Genomic DNA, 7,369 nt, shown 5'->3' on the forward strand with positions numbered 1-7,369 from the left:
TTATTATTATTATTATTATTATTATTATTATTATTATTATTATTATTATTATTATTATTATTACACCAGCTGTGGTTTAAAAACTTGCGGGGAGCCCCCAAACTCCCCCATCAGATCTGTTTGGAGAGGAACCAGAGGGTTGTTTCCCCCTTGCTTGGAGGGGGAGGGGGGAGACCCCCAACTGTGTCTGGAAGGCAGGATTCCCCCCCCCCCAAGGCCCTGGGAGAAGATTCCTCCAGAGGGATCTGGCTTCCCTTGGGATCAAAGGGAGGACTGGGAAAGGATAGTAATGCAGGCTGCTCACCATGCCCCCCCACCCTTGGAGACCCCCCACTCAACTTCCTCCCCTAACACGGGGGGGGGGGATGCAGGGACTTTAGCTGCCCAGCATTACGACCACCAAATTGGGTGCCTGCCTGATCTAGCTGGTCTCCCCCACAATCCAGTTCCAGGGAATCTGGTCAGCCTGTTTGGGGGGGGGGATAGTTACAGCTTCCCATGCAGCTATGCCAGGCCAGCAACCACATGCTCAGATGAATTGGTATGGGGGGCTGGGGGGGTTGGGAGGTTGCACAGAAAAGATCTGGGTGGTGCAAAAGGGCTGGGGAGATGAGAGCCGTGTCCTCTAACCCTCCCTCTTCCCCCTTCCCAATCCAGCTTTGCCTGTTAGGAAAATGAGGGGCTCCTTAAATCATATGCATGACAAGGCACTTCTCCCAGTTGAGCACTGCATCTTACCTGGGGCACCGGAGAAGGCAGGCAGGCAGGTGGGGTATAGCAATGGATTTGAAGAAGACACAGTGGGACAAGGCAGGACAGGACAGGACAGAGAAGAGAGAGAGAGAGAGAGAGAGAAACAGAAACAGAGAGAGAGAAAGAAACAGAGAAAGAAACAGAGAAAGAGAAACAGAGAGAGAGAGAGAAAAACACAGAGAGAGAGAAACAGAGAGAAAGAAACAGAGAGAGAGAAAGAAACAGAGAGAGAAACAGAGAGAAAGAAACAGAGAGAGAAAGAGAGAAACAGAGAGAGAGAAACAGAGAGAGAGAAACAAAGAGAAAAAAACAGAGAAAGAGAGAAACAGAGAGAGAGAAACAGAGAGAGAAAGAGAGAAACAGAGAGAGAAAGAAACAGAGAGAGAAACAGAGAGAGAGAGAGAGAGAGAGAAAGAAACAGAAAGAGAAAAAGAAAGAGAGAGAGAGAGAGAGAGAGAGAGAGAGAGAGAAATTGTAAGCAGCCTAGAGGAGATTTAAAAAAGCAAACAAACAGCTGAGGGGTCCTGGGTGCCCTCTGAGCTTGCTTGTTTCCTTGCAGACGTCTCACAACCCAAACTAGGTAACGTCATCAGTGCCAGTCCCAGCGATGTTACCTAGTTTGGGTCCTGAAACGTTTGCAAGAAAACAAGCAAGCTCAGAGAGCGCCAAGGACCTGTCATTTCAAGCCTGAGCTATAAATAAATAAATTAATTAATTAAAAAAAACAACAGCTGGAATAAAACCATCCCCACTCACCCAGGATCCGGCAGTTCTCAGGACCCACTTCTGAATTAGGGACAGGAGAAAGACAGCTGAAGACGACGCGGGCTAGCTAAGGAGGCGCCGAGGGCTGCTCCCAGCAACTCCGGACTCCAGCCACCCTTGGGCCCGCCACCAAGGGTGACTCTGCAGGACAAAAAAGGAGGTGGGAAAACTCCAAATGGTTCACAGCTTATAGGAACACCTGTGGGAGAAGCCTCTCCCTTTACAGTGGACTCATTCCTGCTGAAATGTTCTCCCTGGAACGACACCCACTTGGCCCGGTCCTTGGCCTACCCAGGACTAAATGCTAATTACTCAGAGGTAGACTGCGGCTACAGCTGGAGGTTCCCTGCAGCCACGGGCTCGGAAAGCCAACGCAGAGCCTCTAAGCCAGCAGCCACGGGATTGTTGGCTGAGTGGAGACACAAATAGGGAGGATGGGTGGGAAGGGGGTGGGTGGGCAGACCCTGGTTGGCAGGAATTCCCAGCTGCAAAAAAGGCAGTTTCAGACTTGACTGCAAAAGGCAGCCCCAGCTCTCATATTTCCTTGTTCTCATTCTCCTTCCGTTGCTTGGAACGCAAGCCTTGCTGCAAAGGGGGAGAGCTATTATATTCCTTCCCCCTTCCCCAGGGGTTTTTCTGCACCATTTGGAGAAAAAAAAAACCCCAAACCTCAGATTGCCTTCTCCCTAGTGCAAATTAGACACTTACACACACACACACACACACACACAGAGGCATTCTTGTCCCTGGTGATCAAAGATTCTTGGGAAAAGGATCAGCAGCCGAACCAAGGCTGGGCTGAGAAAAAATAAAAATAAACCGGGAAATGACAGCATTGAGTGGGATAATTTAAGCCACGATAGCTGAGCTATCTAAGAACAAGACTAACAAACCAGAATGAATTAACGGTCTTCCTAGGTTGGGAAACCTAGGTTTGGAAGGCAGCCTCAGCCCTGCCCGATTTGGGCCTGGACAAGGCTGCTCTCGTTTACGCAATCGGAATACAGCTGGAAGGGACCTTGGAGGTCCTCTAGTCCAGCCCCCTGCTCAAGCAGGAGACCCTATACCCATTTGAGACAAGCGGCTGTCCAGTCTCTTCTTTAAAAACCTCCAGTGATGGAGCACCCACGACTTCTGGTGGCAAGCTGTTCCACTGGCTAATTGTCCTCGCTGTCAGGAAGTTTCTCCTTAATTCCAGGTTGCTTCTCTCCTTGACCAGTTTCCAACCATTGTTTCTCGTCCTTCCCTCTGGTGCTTTGGTGAATAACAATAACAATAATAGCAGAGAGAGCATAGCGCTGCTCAGCCAGCCTTCTGGTGCTTTAGAGAATAGCTTGACTCCCTCTTCTTTGGGGCAGCCCCTGAGATATTGGAAGACTGCTATCCTGTCACTGCGATCTTTGCTATTATTGGAACGCTGCAATCGTGTCTTTGTAGTCATTTTAATTAATACTGCGAATTTTTTAAAAAGTGGAATTCTGATTTTTTAAAAAAGGAAGGAAGGAAGGAAGGAAGGAAGGAAGGAAGGAAGGAAGGAAGGAAGGAAATACAGAATAAGAGTTGGAAGGGACCTTGGAGGTCCTCTAGTCCAGGCCCCTGCTCAAGCAAGAGACCCTATACCATTTGAGACAAGCGGCTGTCCAGTCTCGTCTTAAAAACTTCCAGTGTTGGAGGCATTCACCGCTTCTGGAGGCAAGCTGTTCCACTGGCTAATTGTCCTCGCCGTCAGGAAGTTTCTCCTTAATTCCAGGTTGCTTCTCTCCTTGATTAGTTTCCTTTGGAGTCTCAAAACCAAAAGACTCTCCCGGTGACCCTTGGACTCCCATCTTCATTTCCCCAGGGCTGGGCCAAGGGGTCAGCCTCCTGTTTTGAGGACAGCCAACAAGGGATCTCCGATTGACCCTGAGACTCGAACTCAGATTTGCCCTGGAAATGGTGCTTTTCTTTCTTCTGAGAAAGAGAACGGCTGTCTTTGCATGAAATAAACAAATACTTTTATATTCCAAGGCAAGCAATTACAGACGGAGGTACCATCACCGGAGGTGACAGGAAATGCGCTCCAAAGTTATTCCCCGGGGAGATCAGAGGAAGGGATAAAAGCAAGGAAAAAAAAAACGGGAGATGCACAGGACGTTAAGAATCCCAGCTGAGGTGGTGGGTTTTTTCCCCCCCTCCTCCTGCAATTAAGCAAGCTTAATAGCCTTGGGTGAAGCTATTTGTTGGAAAGGGTTGTGGCTTTACACTGTAAAGGAAGGCTGCGGGACGCTGGGCAGAGTCAGGGACTCACAAGGAGGAGTTGCGCAAATGCCAGAGGCCCCTCTCCCTCCCGTGAAGACCCCCTGCTGGCTGCTGCATTGGGACCCCCGGCGCTCAGTGGGTTTTCTTGCGCTTTGGCTCTGCGTGCGCTCATCAGTATTTCCCGTCATCTGGATGAAGCCAAGAAGGGTTTGGCTCAATGCATCTGGACATTCACCTGTCTGAGATGCTATAGATTCTCCTGCTGGAGCAGGGGGCTGGACTAGAAGACCTCCAAGGTCCCTTCCAGATTCTATTCTATTCTATTCTATTCTATTCTTTATTTCTATTCTATTCTATTTTTTATTTCTATTCTTATTTCTATTCTAATTACTATTCTGTTCTATTCTATTCTATTCTATTCTTTATTTCTATTCTATTCTATTCTATTCTTTATTTCTATTCTTATTTCTATTCTATTCTATTCTATTCTATTCTATTCTATTCTATTCTATTCTATTCTATTCTATCTCTCTTTATTCTACTCTACTCTATTCCATTCCATTCCATTTCATTCCATTCCATTCCCTCTTCATTCTATTCTATTCCATTCTATTCTTATTCCTATATGTTCTGTTCTATTCTATTCTACTATTCTACTGGGGCAGTCAATGGTTTCTTGGTTGGTTGGGGGCAGTCAATTTGGGAAGAACCTCATTGGGGACGGGGCCCCTGCAATTCCCCAATGATCATAAGGAGCATCCATCCAGCATCTCAACAAATGGTTGCTTCCTCTCATCCTTTCTACGTTTTACATGTCCCCGTTTCTGCACAGGAGAACGCAATGGCCATTGTTTAGGATGCTTGGCGGCTTCTTCTTCTTCTTCTTCTTCTTCTTCTTCTTCTTCTTCTTCTTCTTCTTCTTCTTCTTCTTCTTCTTCTTCTTCTTCTTCTTCTTCTTCTTCTTCTTCTTCTTCTTCTTCTTCTTCTTCTTCTTCTTCTTCTTCTTCTTCTTCTTCTTCTTCTTCTTCTTCTTCTTCTTTTCTTCTTCTTCTTCTTCTTCCTCCTCCTCCTCTTCTTCTCCTTCTCCTTCTCCTTCTCTTCCTTCTTATCCCTTCTTCTTTCTACTTCTTTTCTCCTCCTCCTTTCTTCTCCCTTCTTCCTCTCCTCTTCCTTCTTATCCCTTCTTCTTTCTACTTCTTCTTTTCTCCTCCTTTCTTTCTCCCTTCTTCTTTTTTCCTCTCCTCCTCCTCCTCCTCTTTCTTCTTATCCCTTCTTCTTTCTACTTCTTTTCTCCTCCTCTCCCTTCCCCCTCCTCCTCTTCCTTCTTATTCCTTCTTCTTTTTTTCTCTTTCCTTCTCCTCCTCCTCTTCTTCTTCCTCCTCCTCCTCCTCCTTCTGTTTTGGGACACATCCACCCAACACACAACAAAATACATCCACACAAGCCTGAGGGCCTTCCTTGAGACTTCAGCAAGGCCACACGATTGACCTGCCTCCAGACTTGCCTCTCTAAGCCGACGTTAGGCTGCAGGTGGGGGGGAAAAATAACCACCATCTCCTGCTGGTGTTCAAAGTTCGCAATACAGCAGCTGGGCCTTTCATGAGCCCAGGAAGACTTCTGACAGATGCTCACCCGCGGGGAACTGTCAATCAAAGCAGGATCGGCGCCTTCTCCCCCCCCCTCTCCTAAAACCCACTGGGAATATAAGGAGTGAGGAACGGGCAAGGAATGTGGGAGGGGGGGAGTTCTCTTCCCCTCAATTTCTGATTTCTTTCCAGGTTCACAAGCGGCACCCTCCTTCCACAGCTGCCAAGTATTCTCTACTCTCCTTGTTACACGTCGCAGCACTTTTCGCGCTGACCCGCCAGCGGCCGGTATCCCAAAGGTGCTTTTTCACGAGGCAACTGGACTTTCTTATTTTTCTTTGAAGGTAACTATGACCAAGAGGACTGAGGGTCTCCATGGACCTCAAGCGGCTGGTAGAGGATTTGTTAGACTCAAATCATCCACGTTTGCAAGTTCCTTTTCTGCAGACTGCTTAAAATTCTCTCTCGGCCCACTTTGGCTGGTGCAAGGTATGTTTTTCCCGTAAGGAAGAACGAGAGGCGAGCCTCCTGTTGTCTTCTCCCAACAGAGAGCTCTCTCCAAAGTCAGACTTTGATGTCACCTTCCTCTCTGACACGTCCTCCCACGCTTTTTCTGCTGGGGCATGTTTTCGCGCAGGCAGACCCACTTCAACCGCTTTATCGCTTTACTACTATTGAGCAAGGGGGTACCTTGCTCAATAGTAGTAACTGTGAGAGGGATCTGGGAGTCCTAGTGGACAATCACTTAAATAGGAGCCAACCGTGTGCTGCAGCTGCCAAAAAAGCCAACTCAGTGCTGGACTGCATTAACAGAGGGATAGAATCAAGATCACGTGAAGTGTTAATACCACTTTACAAGGCCTTGGTAAGGCCACACTTGGAATACGGCATCCAGTGTTGGTCACCATGATCTAAAAATGATGTTGAGACTCTATAAAGAGTACAGAAAAAAGCAACAAAGATGATTAGGGGCCTGGAGGCTAAAACATACGAGGAACGGTTGCTGGAATTGGGTCTGTCTAGTTTAATGAAGAGAAGGACGAGGGGGGACAGGATAGCAGTGTTCCAATATCTGAGGGGCTGCCACAAAGAAGAGGGAGTCAAGCTATTCTCCAAAGCGCCTGAAGGCAGGACAAGAAACTAATCAAGGAGAGAAGCAACCTGGAACTAAGGAGAAACTTCCTGACAATTAGAACAATTAACCAGTGGAACAACCTGCCTCCAGAAGCGGTGAATGCTCCAACACTGGAAGTTTTTAAGAAGAGACTGGACAGCCATTTGTCCGAAATGGTACTATAGGATTTCCTGCCTGAGCAGGGGGTTGGACTAGATGACCTCCAAAGTCCCTTCCAACTTTATCATTATTATTATTATTATCGATTGGCATTCTTTCCCTAATCTGGATTAGAGAAAAGCAGGGAATTTTAGACGCAAACCCCCCACTGGAGACGGCAAAGCTCCCCTTAAGAGTCAACTCTGCAATTTTGGACTGCTGCTTCCGGCAGCTACAAAGAATCCAGAGCCTTGTTCGGCCCTGATCTTCTGCTCCCCTCTGGATTTTCCAACGGGAAGACTTCGGAGGCCCTAGCTCTCCGGCGGCAGACGGTGCCCCGCTCACTGGGAGGGTTTCCACTCCTTGCTTTTCTAATGAGCTGTGGAGTGCAATATGGAATTAAGACGATCCAAGTTATTAATTGTCTACAACAATTAAGTCTTGAAGCCTAGGCCTTCCGGGGCCCCTTTGGACTACATGCAGAAGCCAATTAGAGCCTCATCCATATTCATGGCTCTTAATCCACACGCTGCCAGCTTTCGGCCCTGTCCGCCCTTCCCACTCTGTTTGGCAGCCCGGGGAGGTGTAACATTCCCTCCTTTTTTTTGCATATGTTGGCTTAGGTGAACATAAAAGCAAATATTTGATGCGGTCTTGATTAGTGCAGATCAAGCTCGCTCCCGGCTGAATCTGCTCCCGGCATCTGACTCGGGATCCAATATGGTCGATGTGGCTGGATTCAACCCTTCCTTGA

Source organism: Protobothrops mucrosquamatus, unplaced genomic scaffold (assembly GCF_001527695.2).
Source record: "Protobothrops mucrosquamatus isolate PMUCROS unplaced genomic scaffold, P.Mucros_1.0 scaffold3072, whole genome shotgun sequence".
NCBI lineage: Eukaryota > Metazoa > Chordata > Lepidosauria > Squamata > Viperidae > Protobothrops > Protobothrops mucrosquamatus.